This window comes from Protopterus annectens, chromosome 2.part1 (assembly GCF_019279795.1).
Source record: "Protopterus annectens isolate FY-2018-M chromosome 2.part1, PAN1.0, whole genome shotgun sequence".
In the NCBI taxonomy this organism is placed as follows: Eukaryota; Metazoa; Chordata; order Ceratodontiformes; family Protopteridae; genus Protopterus; species Protopterus annectens.
The window spans coordinates 277,418,583-277,435,431 of NC_056729.1; positions in this window are offsets into that span (position 1 = coordinate 277,418,583).

Consider the following 16,849-nt stretch of genomic DNA (forward strand, 5'->3'; position numbering starts at 1 on the left):
CATGTTGCCTAGTGTAATAATACATGTAAGGCATATACACCTGCAGTCAATAGGAATGTTGTGTAGACTAAAAGTACATATAAGATGTTAATGGAGGTTTCTTTTTACACCCTACTGTATGTGCATAAACAATGCAATTCCACACCTCAATGGGTAAGTCTAATCTCAAAACATTTGTTGGGACATATGTCCTATTGTCCTATAAATATCTGCATTTACTTTGATGCATGTGCCCTGTTCAAACACCACAATCTTGGTGGCCTGTTGCCACCAATCATCCCTGCATGCTGCTGTAATGTCCACTGTCGTTCAATATATGCATGTGTTATGCTTGCTGTTCAACTGTTGGAGCCCTGGTGTGTTGGGTTAATGGGAATATTACTGCATGCTGTTACAACTAATTTGGAATGATGTTGTCTATGTTGTAATTAAACACACCTAATCACAGAACGTATGGGAAGGCCGGTCTCAGCGGACCTACATGTCCCTCCTCAGCTGGCGATTGCACCTGGCACCAGCAGGTCCGGTGCCCAGCCCGGGCTCCCCTCCTCCATTGGTCCTGTGCCACCTTCAAGTGGAAGAGCTGCAGGGGATGGGGCTCATCCCCCTGTGCAAGCATGGGCAGAGAAGGGCCACCTGTCACCCTCCGAAGGGTCCAGGTTGTGGTGCGTAGGGAGATCCAGTGTTCACTTGCTGATCCCCTACGCCAGCTCGAGGTGAGAGTGGCGTGACTCACGGGTGAGCCTGCCTTCCTATGCAGCCCCCAGCACAGCCACCCTCAGGGCTGTGAAGGTGCAGTGTTGACTGCCCATGGGTGGGGATCTCAGTTCCACTGTTACCATCAGTGGGCTCATGGGCTTGCAATTTCCAAACATCCGTCCCAGTCAATTGTGTTCACCCACCCCATGTGTCATACTCCGCCCCAGTATGTGTCTTGTTTGTCTTGTCTCTTTACCTCCCCAACCTACCTCCCCAAATATACCCACTTCCTCTACCTCACATTCCACTCTCACCAGAAAAAAAAAAGGGCAATCTGTTCCCACAAAAAAATGACTCCCCATACATAGCTGCCCATTTCGCACACATGTCCGCTGGACATGTAAACTGATAATTATAATTGGCAGTACAACATACTTTGTTGTCCTCACCCCTCTCTCAGGGGTGGAAGGTTTTAAATTTCACTCCAAATATCTAGCATATACACAGCTGTTGCTGGTAAAGAAATGGGCAGCTATGGACCTTCACTACACCCGTCCTGCATATCCTGAGCTGGTTTCCCTACTGTCTTTCCCTCTTTGTGCCCCCTTTTTCACCACTTTCCTATCTCCCCATTTTCTTTTCTTTCAAAGAAATAAGCGTGCGGGTTAGCTTGAGTAAGCACTTTAAATCAGTAGTTAGTGGCTTTGAGCGAGTGTGCTCATGTGTGCCCTTAGCTAAGCATCGCTAAGTGACGTGAAAACTCGCGCAAACCCACTTACAACTGCTTAAAAGTGCCTTAGTCACTCTGTATGTCAGGGCCCTTGTTCTGCTCAGCAGCAAAATAAAACACCTCTGTCAGTCTCGAACCCCAGACCTTGGACACACTAGACTGCATGAAGTGCCACTAAGCCACAGCAGATATACAATAACTTAATGCTGAAATAACTGTATTTAGAGCACAACCTAGAGCTGTTTACTGAATTTCCTGTTTGCACTTATTTTTAAAATCGTTTTTTTTTCTCAAAACTTGCATTTTATCTGTCTTTGGCCTAGCACTCTTGTGTGGGGTCATTTACTGCACTGTTATAACTTGTTGATACTTGTGAACCTCTGCTATCTCTGAAAAACAAAAACAAAAAATCTTGCTTTTTTCCCACTTTTCTGAGATTTAAAAAAGTTCAGTTACAGGCTTGCTGTTCTTGAACTGTTTGTAAGTTTCTGTGAGGCCATTTTTTGCTTGGGCTAAAGGGAAGTCTCTCTGTTGATCAGTGGCAGTGAAAAACATTGAGCAGCCTTCCTGCCCCTGTGGGAGTGGTTACTGACTTGAAACTGTAGTTTTATTGGCCATTTTGGGTCAATTCCAAAACTCCTTCATCTTCCTCTATTAAAACCCTCTTTTGCGCATAGCGCAACAGCGGGCAGTGCCGCCTAATTGAGTTTAAACTATTCCTGGCTCCACAAAGTCTGCTCTTCACTTTTTCCCTTAGAACTGCTCTATCTCTCAATTTAAACACTATATTCTCATTCTAAGGCCCTTCACTGGTCCAATTAAGTAATCCTACAAGTTAGCACTATTAAACCATAAGCACTACTTACTCTTATACTCTCTACGATTACCCTGTCCTCTATTGGTCCATCTTAAATTCAGTTTCCCTATTACTCTAGCATGTCCAAAGGTCAGTCACTGGTTTCCTCTCCAGTCCAGCTGGTGAATCTGGGAATTTTGAGGCAATGTTACAACTGTCTCATGTACACGGACAACCCTCTCCTCCTACAAACAGGTTCAAATATATGTGAGAGATGCAATTATTTAGCCAAACTGGAGGCTGAGCTCTATCATCTCAAAACTGGTGTAACCAGTCAGGAGGAGAAGGTAACGTCACACAACACAATTCCAGTATCACATAGTCCCAGCACATCAGCAAACCAAACACATAAATACACAAAAACATACTTGGAGGCTCTAAATAAAAATCTACCTAAGCAACTGAGACCTCCAAAGCAGACATCCAAGCAAACGCTACCTCAAAACAAAACACACACAACACATAACCCACAAAGTCAGTGTGCCAAGCAGCTACAGCCCTTAAGACTGAATAACACACCTGATACTCTTGTTATAGGTGACTCTATTGTCAGACACACTGACGTCCCGCTCACCAGGCTGAATAAAGAGAAGGTCACGGTGAGCTGCCTGTCGGGTGCTAGGATCCGACACATAACGCAAGCACTCAGGTCACTCCAAAGCAAATACAAATATGACTCAGTCATTGTACATGCTGGTGTGAATGACCTGAGATGTACCTCCCTGGACTACATGAAAAGAGACATAGAGGAGCTCTCTGATCATGTAGCCCAGGCTGGTATGACCATGACCTTGAGCAGCATCTTACCCTCACATAGAATGATGCCACAGTACAAAGACAAGATGATCGATTTTAACAATTGGCTAAAATTTTGGTGTCATTCAAAGGGGATCCAGTGTCTGTCAGCCTGGGATGACATGCTCGACAAGCCACGTTGCTTCGCTAGGAACGGCTTGCACCTGTCACCACTGGGCTTTTGGATATTGGCAAAGGCTCTTGCCACCCCCATAGTGCCTTTTTTAGGCAAGGCTCAAAATTCAAATCCACCCCCATAGACAGCACAAGGAACAAGAAACTAAGGGTAATGCTGCTAAACGCCAGAAGTCTTAACCTCAAGATGCATGCACTCGAAGCTCTCCTCAGTATGGAGAACATCGATATCTGTGCAGTGACAGAAGCCTGGTTCAAGGCTCCAGAGAGCACCCCAGCACTACCAGGCTATACCTCATATCATGCTTTTCGGCCCCAAAACCCAGACTGAACCACAAAGGAGGGAGTTTCCATATTTATCAAGGATATCCACACCTCCAGGTTAGTGGCATTGCAACGGTATCGGAGACCATCCATGTGCAACTAACAGTGGGCAAGACTGCTTTTCAGTTTATAGCATCCTACAGACCACCCTCTCAAAGTCAGGAATCCCACTCGGCTTTCCTGAAAACATTGGAGAACATGAAGATCTCTCCAAACACCATTATATTGGGCGACTTCAACTACCCAAACATTGACTGGGAGCACTACTCAAGCCCCAGCACCTTAGCCCAAAGATTCCTGGAAATTATAAACTCAAATGCTATTGAACAACTAGTCACCACTCCCACAAGAGGGGACAACATACTAGACCTGATCATTACCAACATGGGGACTCTATGCTCCACACCAGAAGTATATCCCTCATTGGTAAGATCAGACCATAAATTAATTTCACTGGATGTCCACATCCCGACCCCACCCCCAGCCCAGAAAACCACAGTGAAAAACTTCTCAAAAGTGAACATCTCACTTCTCAAAACCAAAGTGGAATCCTTCAAGGCCTCAGGGCCAGTGGAAACTACGGCCCAAACTGCAGAATCCTATATAAATGCATTCTATGGACATCTCCAGGAATGCATGGATCATGCTATCCCAAACAAAACCAAGACCCAATCATCCAAAGGCAGGCGTCCAGTCTGGTGGACCCCTGCCATAAATAAACTGTACAACAGAAGGAGGAAAATACTACATGACAGAGCAAAATCCCTAATAGGGAAGGCATCTCTGATCAGTACTAGCAAAAAATTACGATCCCTCATAAAATCCTCCAAGGCCAGCTTTGAGAGAAAAATTGCACAGGACACCAAAGACAATCATAAGGCTTTTTTCAGTTATAACAAACAGCGTAGCAAATAATCCTTGCGAGTGAAGCACCTTGAAAATGACAAACAATTCAAATAGCAAGAAATATCTCAAGGGTGCACCATGTAGCTTGCCATGTACCTTGCCCAAATGACTTCAAAATGTCAAACGATTCGTGGAAACAACAATTTCTTTATTGCAGTAAAAGTAAGAGACCTACAAGATTTTGTTGAATATCTAAATGGCACTACGGAATTCCTAGCTTTTGAAGAGTCACACTCCAATATTGAGATAGAATTTCTAGATGTAAGGATTATAAAAGGGCCACAAGGGATAGATACAGAAATATTTAGGAAATCGAGTTGGAGAAACAATCTGCTACACCGTGATAGCATGCATCCCAAACATATATATTCCAATATTGTCAAGAACCAGATATTGAGAACATCAAAACTGACCACACAAGAATTGGTTTTTAAAGAACAAGAACTAGATATGATCAATAAATTCACTGCTAGAGGATATAAAGAAAAAGAGGTAAAAGAAATAACTAGAACATGTAATAGCCTTAGAACACACAAAGGTAAACCATTCTTTCATAGGCTGACACAAGAGAAAGAGGATACTCTCATTACGAGAAGTAAGAAGAACAGATTAGTCATTCCCTACACGAACAGGAATGGACAAGTAAAAAAAGTGATAGAGAACAACTGGAAGCTTCTATTAATGGATGATAAAATTAGAATGTTTATAGATGATAAGCCAAGCATAGCTTACAAAAACATGAGATCTCTAAAAAGAATGTTATGCTATGAAAGAGCTGGAAAGAAATCACCCCAGTCACAGAGGAAAGGTACCTTTCCCTGCCGAACATGTAATCAATGTAAATATATAACTGACAAAGAACATTTCACACATCCCCACACTGGTCAAATTTACAAGTATAGGGGATATGCAGATTGTAAGACAAAAGATTTAATATATGTTGCAGAATGTACAACATGTGATAAATTCTATATAGGAAAAACAAACAGGACCCTTCGCGAACGAATCAGAGAACATATATATGCAGTAAACAAAGAGAATGACACCAATGCTCTGGCACGGCACATTATGGAATGTGGATCCTCTCATAGTTTTAAATTTGGGGTATTGGAGACAGTGATCAGGACCAATAGACTAGGCAATATAAAAAATCACACAGAAGAAATAGAGAATCGATGGATTTTAAGGCTACAAGCACATAAATTTGGGCTCAATGAGAAAATTACCATAAAGCCGCATTTATTATCCAGGCCACTAAAACATTGATACACATACATGATAGGTGTTCTCCCCACACATTATAAGACTTGGAAAACACAGAAAAGAATAATGAGATATTGATTTTTAAGTTCCATATAGTTGAAAAGGTTCTTATCAAGACAAACAAAAGCATAATTTGCACATTTTACATGTTTTTATATTGTTTTTAAGTTTGGAATACACATTAGATTCTGCTCTAATTTTAAATGCATTACATAGGAGTTTTTATCTTTTTATCTCATTGATTTTCAATAAGACGCACTTGCACTTTAAGCCAGCATTGTTTTAATTGATTAAATGAATGTGTTAATTAAGTTGGTATTTAATGCACAAGCAAATGCTGTAAGATAGAAGTCTGAAGAAGCGTCTTGTAGACGTGAAAGCGCTCACCATCTTTTACTGCAATAAAGAAATTGTTGTTTCCACGAATCGTTTGACATTTTGAAGTCATTTGGGCAAGGTACATGGCAAGCTACATGGTGCACCCTTGAGATATTTCTTGCTTTTTTCAGTTATGTTAGAAACCTGGGATGCAACTCCCAGACTTGTTCTGAGTTGATTCTAAACGACAAAAAATACACTGAACCCACAGACATCACCAATATCCTGGCAGACAGGTTCAGTGCAAACTTCTCCACCCCCTCCCCCCCCAAAAGAGCAAGTATCTATCCCGGCAGAGGGCTGCCTCCCAAACATCTCAGATGCTCAGGTGAAGGCTGCCCTCTCCAAAGCAAAACACTGCTTCCATGGGACCAGATATCGTCCCAGGTTGCGTCCTACATGAACTACAAGAGGAACTAATCCCTCAAATAAAACAGCTATACAATCTCAGCCTCACTACAGGATATGTGCCCACAGAATGGCGTACAGCAACAGTGGTCCCACTCCACAAAGGTGGAGCCTCTACGGACCTTGGAAACTATCGCCCCATAAGCCTGACTAGCTTAGTCTGCAAGGCTATGGAGAGGATCATCATGGAGCTCATAAACAAAGACATTGGGGACCTACAGACACTAGATCCTACCCAGTTCGGCTTTGTCAAGGGCAGATCCTGCCTTTTGAACCTGGTTGACTTCTTTGAAACAGTCACCAAAGCCATAGATGAAGGGAAGGTAGTCCACACAGCCTATCTGGACCTTGCAAAGGCATTTGACACAATACCCCACTTGGGCATCATAGATAAGCTATCCAGCTTAAATAAAAACCCCTATGTCACAAGATGGGTCACAAACTGGCTCAAAGACAGAACCCACAGAGTGAGAGTTGCTGGAGCCATGTCAGACTCGAAACCGGTCACAAGTGGCGTCCCACAGGGTTCTGTCCTAGGACCACTCTTGTTGGTATATACTTTCCGAGGTACAGGCAACGTGGGAGGACTATGGCTCACCAAGTTCGCAGATGACTGCAAACTGGGCGCCATAATCAACTCTCCAGCTGACACAAACATCCTTCTAAAAGGTCTCACAGAGACAGATAACTGGTGCCAGTGCCATGGTTTAAAGCTAAATGCCAAAAAATGTATAGTCATACCCTTTGGCAAAAACAATGTGCCCACAAATTACCACATAGGTGGAAACCCATTAAGTACAGAGAAAGTTATTAGGGACCTGGGGACCCAAGTTGATAGCAATCTGTCCTTTGAAAACCACATTGCCAAAGTGGTTAGAAAGACCTTCTACATAGCCCACCTCATCATGAAGGGTTTCACATCTAGATCAAGAGAGGTAATCGTGCCCCTTTATTCATCCCTCATCAGGCCCATCATAGAATACAATGCCCCTTTTTGGGATGTACCTTACCCGACACCTGCAGCAATTAGAAAGACCCCAAAAGTATCTCACCAAGAGGATCAAGGGTCTCAAACAGATGCCATATGCTGCTCGGTTAAAAAAACTCCAGCTCTACTCAGTTGCATACCGCCTACTTGAGTGATCTATGCCTGACATACAAAGCTATGTCAATTCCAGAATTAATGGACATGCTCCACCTCAGTAAATCTAAATCCCTTAGAGCCATGCGCTCGAGTGACTTGAACATCAGCACAGAAATAAATAGAACTTGCTGGAGGGACAGGTTCATAACCCAGAGGCTCCCTTCGCTCTGGAATAGAATTCCAGTTCATGTGAGGTAGAGCACCTCACTGAATCTCTTCAAGAAGAATCTCGATAAGTGGATGGGGGATCATAGGTTTGTCCCAGGGATTACTCCCGTGTCACTATTAGACAGAGGCACAGTAAACTAAACCTTAAAAAGGTCACAGTATACTCAAATCAAGGGGTGGCGTAAGCCATACAGAATCGGGCTAGGCTTATAATTGCCCCAGGGCAGATAGCCTAGTATGAACCTATGAACCTATGAACAATGAGTGAATGTAAAGGAAAAATAGGAAGGTCATAACACAAAGGTTGTTTTGTGGATCTTTACCAGCAATTGTTGTGGAATTGCATTACATGACTGTGATAAGAGTAGCAGCCAGTCTAGCAGCAAATAATGTTGTAGAGGCACTTTACAACCCCCACACAGTATCATAGCAGGACAAACACTGGCATATATGATTAGGGAAGAGGCCATACTTCCTAACTGTGACTACTTTTCAGGGATGTCCCTGATTGTGAAACATATTTTAGCTGTGTCACTCTGAATCCCTCTGAAAAGTACTGACTTTAGTCAGAAAGGTGGGGTATTACACAATGAATAATAACAATAATAACAGTAGACACCGCTTGTACTTCAGAAAAGGTGTACTAATCCATATGCATTGCTTCACTCAAGTCTACACTTACTGTCTCTATTATTTGGAAGGTGTACATCACTTTTAACAACCTATCCCTGACTTCATGCAAATATGTATCAGAGTGTTTCATAGGCCTGGCAGAGGCACAAACACACAGGCATATCAGCTTTTCTGCTGTTACACACTCTGCAAATAGCTTTGGGAGGACTTCCACAAGCATACCCTTATGTAGGAGTACAACACAGAAATACCAAAGGATGTAGCCATGTATTAGCAACTGACTGTAACAATGCCATTGTACCAGTGCTGAGAACACCTGTGGGTTGCACAGACAAAGAATAACAGGCTAACATCTGGCTACCATCTGGATAGGTTCACAGTTAGGTACTATGCAGACAGACCACCTGCCTTGATAAACTAATAGGTACACACCAATCCTTTAAGTCCAGTAAGATAACACTCACACAATAATACATAATGCTCTCTGTATGCCTGCATCCCCCCCACCCCAAATTTTAAACATACATGTGTGTTTAGGGTCTACCAAGGATGCAGATAGGCATACTCAGTACTGGAATTGTCCAGTTTTCCTGAGAATCCTGTGCTAATGTCAACAATAAAAAACACAAACCCTGCAGAAGTGAGTACATCAATATGCACAGTATAACAGTTCACAAACAGTTCATGTGCCAAAAGAATACTTCTCAATAACTACTTTTGTATGGCAGTTAATTATATAAGTAGAAAAGAAACTACATACTCACATATATCTTGTGTAAGCATTTGTAGGGGTGAGTTAAACTCTACACTGATAGTTCTGTACTGGAAGTGGCAACAGTCAGGTCTAAGTACAACATGTACATCACTGTCTACACCTCTAGCTTCAGATATAAGAAGTATACCCACATTCTGACTTAAACAACAGTGTCCACAGCAAACAAGCATGGGCCCCACTCAGGAAATCTGAAAGGGCTACGCCTACATAACTTAGCAATTTATAGCATCGGGTTGCTATGACAGTGAGTACTGCAATTACCACACAGCAGGCTGTATGCATTTACCAAATGCTGGGCACCAATTGGTGCAGAGGGCATCACATGCACATGTGCAGATACCTATAAAAGCAGACTGTACTTGCTATCCCCACATGCAATCATTACATTGCACGTGTTATAGCATCTGCAAACCTGGAGAGGAGTAAAAAAAAATTATTACTTAATAATACAAAAATGTAATTAAGTAAAACAAATTTACTGAATTACTAACCAAAATTATTAATTAAGTAAAAAAAATAACTTAATGACCAAAGAAAATTAAGTAAAAGCAAACCTTACTTAATTAATACCAAAACAAAAAAAAATTGTCAAAACATACACAGACGGACGTGAAAGTGACAAACAGGTATGTAACAGATATTTGGTTACCGGCAAGTAGTAGATGTTTATGAAGAGTACTGTAAATACTTTGAAACATGCATATGTGGCAGCAGTAGGTATGTATGCACTGATGCCATTCATGACTACTGCCATGGACAAATTAGTGTGTAGCTGTGTGCAGTGGGACATAACTGTGACATATGTAGCTCAGCATTACATGTCAAACATCTGATCATGTCATCTATGCTCTGTACAGTACTGTGTATAATTGGTGTTTGGGGGAGTCATGCAAACAGCTATATAAACCTGGATGTGACAGAGTAACACATGCATGATAGTCATATAATGTGTAGCTTAGCATTAGCAACTGCTGTACTAGGCTAGTATAGTCATGTAGCATTAGCAGCTATAAATACTCCCTGTAATATTACTGTTATGCACACATGTGACAACTGTTCATGTTATAGCAAGGCCCAACAGGTCATCTGTGAGGTCTACGGACTTACAACAGTGTGGACCTTGTGTGTGTATGGCACACACATATGGAGAAATATTCATGTCAGATATATTAGCATCTTAACATGAGCATAGAGCAAGAAACATACTGCAACTGTTTGCGAAGGGTGGACATATATATGTTGGTGAAGGTTGTTATGTGCATATTTTTATGTAGGTTGTAGTGTGTGGCAAACAAGACAGCATACAGTGCTGGTATATGACATGTGGTGTTTAAACGCTGTGGGTATGATTTGTTAAGTTTTTAGTCTTCCAGACAGGGAGTCTTGCTAAAGATACATGGGCTGAGAATACCTTCAATGCATTCTGCACAAGACTGTGCAATATTATTACATAACTGTATCCCTTTCAACCTTTGCATAATTGATATTCCCACCATGATAGGTGGACTGTATATGTGCCTATATGTAAATCTATATGTACACCAATGGATGTTTATATGTACGCTCAAGCTCAATGTTGTAAATGTATTGCCATCCCTTTTGTTCAAACCCTGTACCCATGAACTACCACATAGGTGGTAGTCTACTCAACACCGAAAGTGTGATAAGAGACCATGGGACACAGGTGGACAGTAGTGTCCCTTTTGATAAGCACAGTGCCACACTAGTCATGTAAAATGTGTACGGTCCACATGCCATCAGAAAAGGTGTCATCCATGGAAAAAGAGGTCAGTGTTCCACTCTACTCATCAGTCATAAAACCCATCATAGAGTACAATGGCCCTTTTGGTATGTACCTCAGAAGACATCTACAGCAACTGTAGACGCCAGGCACATACCTCACAAAGAGTATTACCAGACTCAAACAGATGCCCTATGCAGACTGTCTTACAAAACTACAGCTACACTGTGTTGCATACCGCCTACCCAGAGGCAACCTCTGCCTAACATACAAAGCTATGCCAAACCCACAGGTGTTGGACATGCTCCATGTAAACAGATCAAAATCCATACAAGCTACACACTGTACTGATCTAAACCTTGTAACGTCAATAAGCAGAACATGCTTGAGTGGTACATTCTCATCTCAGACACATACCATACTCTGGAACTAACTACCTATCAATAGCAAAGAAAGGTCCTCATTAGCATTCGCCATGAATAATCATGATGAATGGATGTGAGACAGGAAATACAACCCGGGAATCACCTCTGTGGCTCTGCATGACAGGGGCACATGAACTTAAATTACATGGGTGTTGAAGGGCAGGATACCATATGGCTAGGCTTCTATAGGTCCTACGGCTAATAGCCTATTAGCTACCCAGGACCCGATTCACACACGCATGTACATGTTGCATTAATTGCTGTGTGAGGTTGACTGAGTGTGATGGTGAATGTGTAGGTGAATGTGTCGACGTTGTGTATATGTGTGATAGCCTAGTGGGAAACTGTTTATATCATGGTATGTAGTGTTCTAGCTCTGATCCCCACAAAAGATATGTATGCTATTGCTAGGCAGGAAAAGCAGTATGGCATATGGTATGATGTAGTCCCATGGTGTTGACTGGAGTGTGCCATTGTAGGTTAAAGCAGTACATGTATGCTTATTGATTGTTAACACTAGTAAATACAAATCCCGTATGAACTGTAGTACTACCTGAAGCTGTTGGCTTAAACAGCACAGTATGGTGTATATCCACATTGCTTGGAAACACTGTTTTGTTTGTTACCTGTAGTCCTCACACATTACATACCTCAGGAATAAGGTTTTGTAAGTGCTGACACACAGTACTGTATGGTACACAGGTAAAGCTCATCTGGGTTTCCATACCTTTGTGTCTTGTAGGAATGTCTGATGTGTGTGTGGGTATGCCTGTAACATGGTCTCGGTCGTATGTGTGTTACAGGATATAAGGATATAAGTGCATATCTAGCAACATGTATAGTGTAGTACAGCAGTATGCCACCTATATTGATGAAATGTGCACATATGTTACTTAGGGGTTTGCTATCAGCAAGTAGTGTGGTGTACTGGTAGTACTGTAACTGTACTTCACAATCATTTCAATGGATGACATGTTTCTGTAGGCATTAGCTTCATATATACCTCCTGTGGCTAGGTGGTGCATTGTGTCACATACAGTGTGCCATTTACTGTTATATAGTCTTACATACTGGTTTCACTTTGTTGCTGTACAGAACATGGTTTAATATATAGAACGTGCCAGGCACTGCCAGGCAGTTGTGGGCTGATCACTGATATGTGGTATTAAAAGTGTGTATCTACTGACAGCCAATAAGTTGTTATATATGGCATTTCATTGATATCTGTACTTTAGAATGTTAAGTGTGCCACATGACTTGCTCACAATTATTGTTTTATTGTCTTCCAGGGACATGTCTCACCATCTCAACCCTGCATATTCCCCTGAAGAGGAGGAAATCATAATATCCACCCTAGTACAACATCACACCCTGCTGTTCTCCAGAACCAGCCAGGACCAGCATGAGCACACTGCACTGTGGCAAGATGTTGTCCACCGGGTTAATGACATAGGCATGCATAACCAGACTTATGAGCAGGTACGCCATCACTGCAGTGATTTAATTAGACATGTCTGGCAGCATGCCTCCGATGTCCAAAGACAACAGCTTGCCACAGGCGGTGATGCAGCATTACATCCGCCCCTCACCAGAGTGGAAGAGCTGCTCCTCAGCATGGTAGCTCCTGGCCAACCACTACAACAGTAATGTGTCATCATGGAGGCCGGAGTCACCCAGCAAGTTGACTCAGAGCATGCAGGTAACATGGCATATCTATAGACTACTGTTAGCTCGATTGTTAGAACATGCATATGTTAGATGTGTACTGTGTATTTAGAAGATGTGGAGCCTGGTGTTGTGCAATACTGATAATTTGGAACATAATCTGTATGCCTGTGACTGTCAACCGTTGTACTACTGTAAAATTGCAAACTCAGAGCAGCAATGCCATAGTTGTTGACACTGACAAGCTGTTGCATATCCTTGTAGGTCCCTCTGGTGTGACAGCAAGACAGCAGACCCATGCTGGTGAGTGTCCTACGTTTAATATAGCAAATAACATGTGCATGTCATAGGTGAGTTGTAGGCCATATATACATGTAAAACACCTACACATAATGCATGCTCTGCATGTTTTCTGTGGGACTATGCACATCCCAATAACATGAGTAGCTGCTTCAAACACATGCAATACACAGAGCATCCCAAACAATTGTGGTGCACTGTAGTGGACGTTGTATAAACAGAGTCAATACACATGCACACAATATAGACCACTTTGTCATACTCAGTACATTTTAATATGATACACATGGCGTATTTAGACACCTGCTGTAAGGTCAGACTCCAGTATCCCAAATGTCATCCACACAGCACACATACTCTACCTCAGTGGTAGAGGCCTATCATGGGGAGGTACGACACTCTTCTCTTCAACACACAACACATTCATGCTAGGCAATGCTCCCTATTGAACACCTTACATACCCATGTAACAACTGCCTGTGAAATGGTTAATGTCGCCACAGTGCTGGAGTTCAGGTACAGCAAGATAGTTGCCAGTGTGGCACACATTAGTAGCCTTGAGTGACCACATGATGCTGCCTGACGATGGCTCATGGTACTACACTACATCCAGTTACAGTAACTACAGTACTACACAAAGCATTCATTGCTATAAAGCTGACAGTTGTGTGCATCCAGCCATGGTATGTATACCTGTGAGTGATGGGGCACAGGACATTGAAAAGCACTTAATACTTGCACATCAATGTTGTGTCCATCTACACATTGTGTTCCAGGGTGAGGCCAATCATTGAACAACACACATGCATCAAAGATATGTATACTGTTATTAACAAGGACTCTCTACACTCGCAGTGCATGCTGTTGAGCAACACACATCCCGCATGCTGAAACATGTGATAGGACTCTTTGGCTTGTGATACTGTACTCCACCATCAACCACTAATGAGTATGTTCTGGATTGCTGTTTGTGTGTGTGTGTGTGTGTGTGTGTGTGTGTGTGTGTGTGTGTGTGTGTGTGTGTGTGTGTGTGTGTGTGTGTGTGTGTACTTTAGTGAGTAGTGTTCATGTGTTCATGTGTGCATGTGTGCATGTGTTCATGGGTTCATGGGTTCATGGGTGCATGGGTGCATGGCTGCATGTGTGCTAACATTATGTACTGATTGTAAAGTGTGTTTCCTGTCTTCCTCTCACAGGTGCTGAGGTTGTTTTGGTTGAGTGCAGCAAGGAACCTGAAGACATTGCCACAAATAGTGGAAATGATGATACATGTGTTGTGGCACAGGCAGGTTTGACAGGGTCTGTCGTTGGGCCACCAATTGACAGTAAACAGCTTTCCACCCCATCTATGCGCACATTCATACTGCCAATGCATCCCTCATCACCAATGGCCTTAGCTGAGGGACAGCATACAGTAGGCATTGACCAGGATAGTGTGGTATCTATGGCACATGCATCCCCTCACAGCAGCTATACCCAGATTCCTGGAATGGTACCACATAGGCAGATGTCCAGGGGTTCTCGTGGGAGCACTGCCGGTCATAATGCCCCCTGGCAGACGTGCCCCCACAGGTCTTACAACCTCAGGTATGTTCTGGGCTGTAATGCAGGCACAGGCACGTATGGAACAGTACACCAGACAGGGACTAAGAGTGCAGAAGGCCTATAACACTGCTATCAATGACAGTATCCGTGACCTTGCCGGTGCCATCCATAATTACACCGAGGTCATTGATAGATGTTGGGGGAGACATTAGATGTCCTCCGCAATGTCATGTCCATGTTATAGCAAGGCCCAACAGGTCATCTGTGAGGTCTATGGACTTACAACAGTGTGGACCTTGTGTGTGTATGGCACACACATATGGAGAGATATTCATGTGTCAGATATATTAGCATCTTAACATGTGCATAGAGCAAGGAACATACTGCAACTGTTTGCGAAGGGTGGACATATATATGTTGGTGAAGGTTGATATGTGCATATTTTTATGTAGGTTGTAGTGTGTGGCCTGTTGTGCACCAACACTTGTGGAGTGTGCCATATGTTGCTGTAACCCATTCAACAGTTTCATATCCTGTAGAGAGGGTGGGGCTCAACAGACTGTTCAGGTGCAGGGCCTGTTTGTTCTGCAGTTCACTTATGACACATATAGAGAAACAATGCAATCCAATTGATGCCATGTTTTCAGCTTTGGAAGGAGCTGTTTACCCATTCTACATGTGATATCTCCTGTTATGATGATAGGGCCTTTTGTCAGTGAGAGGTGGGTATGTATGTATGGGCCTGTCTGACAGGGTGTTGGCATTGTCAGTCATTTATAGTTGGCCCTGACTCAGGACATATATGAGTGTACATTGCTATTTATGACATAGCTGAAGGAAGTGTCATGGTTCTGTATGGACTCCTTCGCAGATAATCTTTGCATAACCTGGATTGGATAATGTTTGGAGTGCACATTGTTTATTGATGATACTGATTGCAGGTTTTTTATCTTGTTTGCTTTTCCACTTTCTATGAACAACCTAAGTATCTGTAGTACATATTTGATTATGACAAGGTTCCAATATATTATATATGTGTCTGTTGTCATATAACTGTGTGCACAAGGCAGGATTGGTGAATAGTGTGAGGTTCCTGGGTTAACACATGCAACTGCCAGATATGTGTGGCCCACTGCTGTACTCAGACATGGCCTAAGTGTGTGAGTATGCCCAATTTGGCCTTTCAGTATGTTGTTGCCTGACATTTGCCTCATTTATTCATGTGTGAGCATGCCCAGTGTGACCTTTCAGTATGTTGCTGTCTGAAGTCCACTACATTTGTTGACATGTGTGAACACACCCAATATTAACATTTATACTATATGTGTGTTGAAAATCAAGTTGTATTTTTACTGCAGGGCTCACCTTTGTGTCATAACTCTACAGGGATTATGCTGTGCCTGCAGGGTTTCCATGAGACACTTTGCATAGACTCATCAACATTTCTTCATACAGGCTGACCAGTGAAATACTGTCATGGTATAGTGGTTCAGTACTGTGACTATAGTGCACAGTATCCGAGCTTCGAGGACTGTCACTGCTTTATATTTTCATACTGGGCAGACCAGACTGCTTAAGGACCAGTATAGCAAATATGAGTATGTTTACCTGCTTTTGCTCAACTATGCACAACTTTGACAGAACTTGACCAACATTGCTCAACGTTAACCAACATTGCTGAACGTTGCCCAATATTGCTCAACATTGCCCAAAGTTGTGCTAGTTAGTGTGTGCAATTTTGTTTACATATACTAAATAGTGGTAAAAGCTGTTTAGCACTGCTTTATATTGCTTAAAACATGGCAATCATGCTTCAGATGGTGCTGCAGGGCTGCCTATGTCGGATGCACATAGTACACTCTCTATACATGTTTGAAAACAGGTAGTGTCAAGTTAGGCATCCCTTTTACTATATGTGCAAGTCAGAGAGCGGTATCATTTCCAGGGTTCCTACTGAGC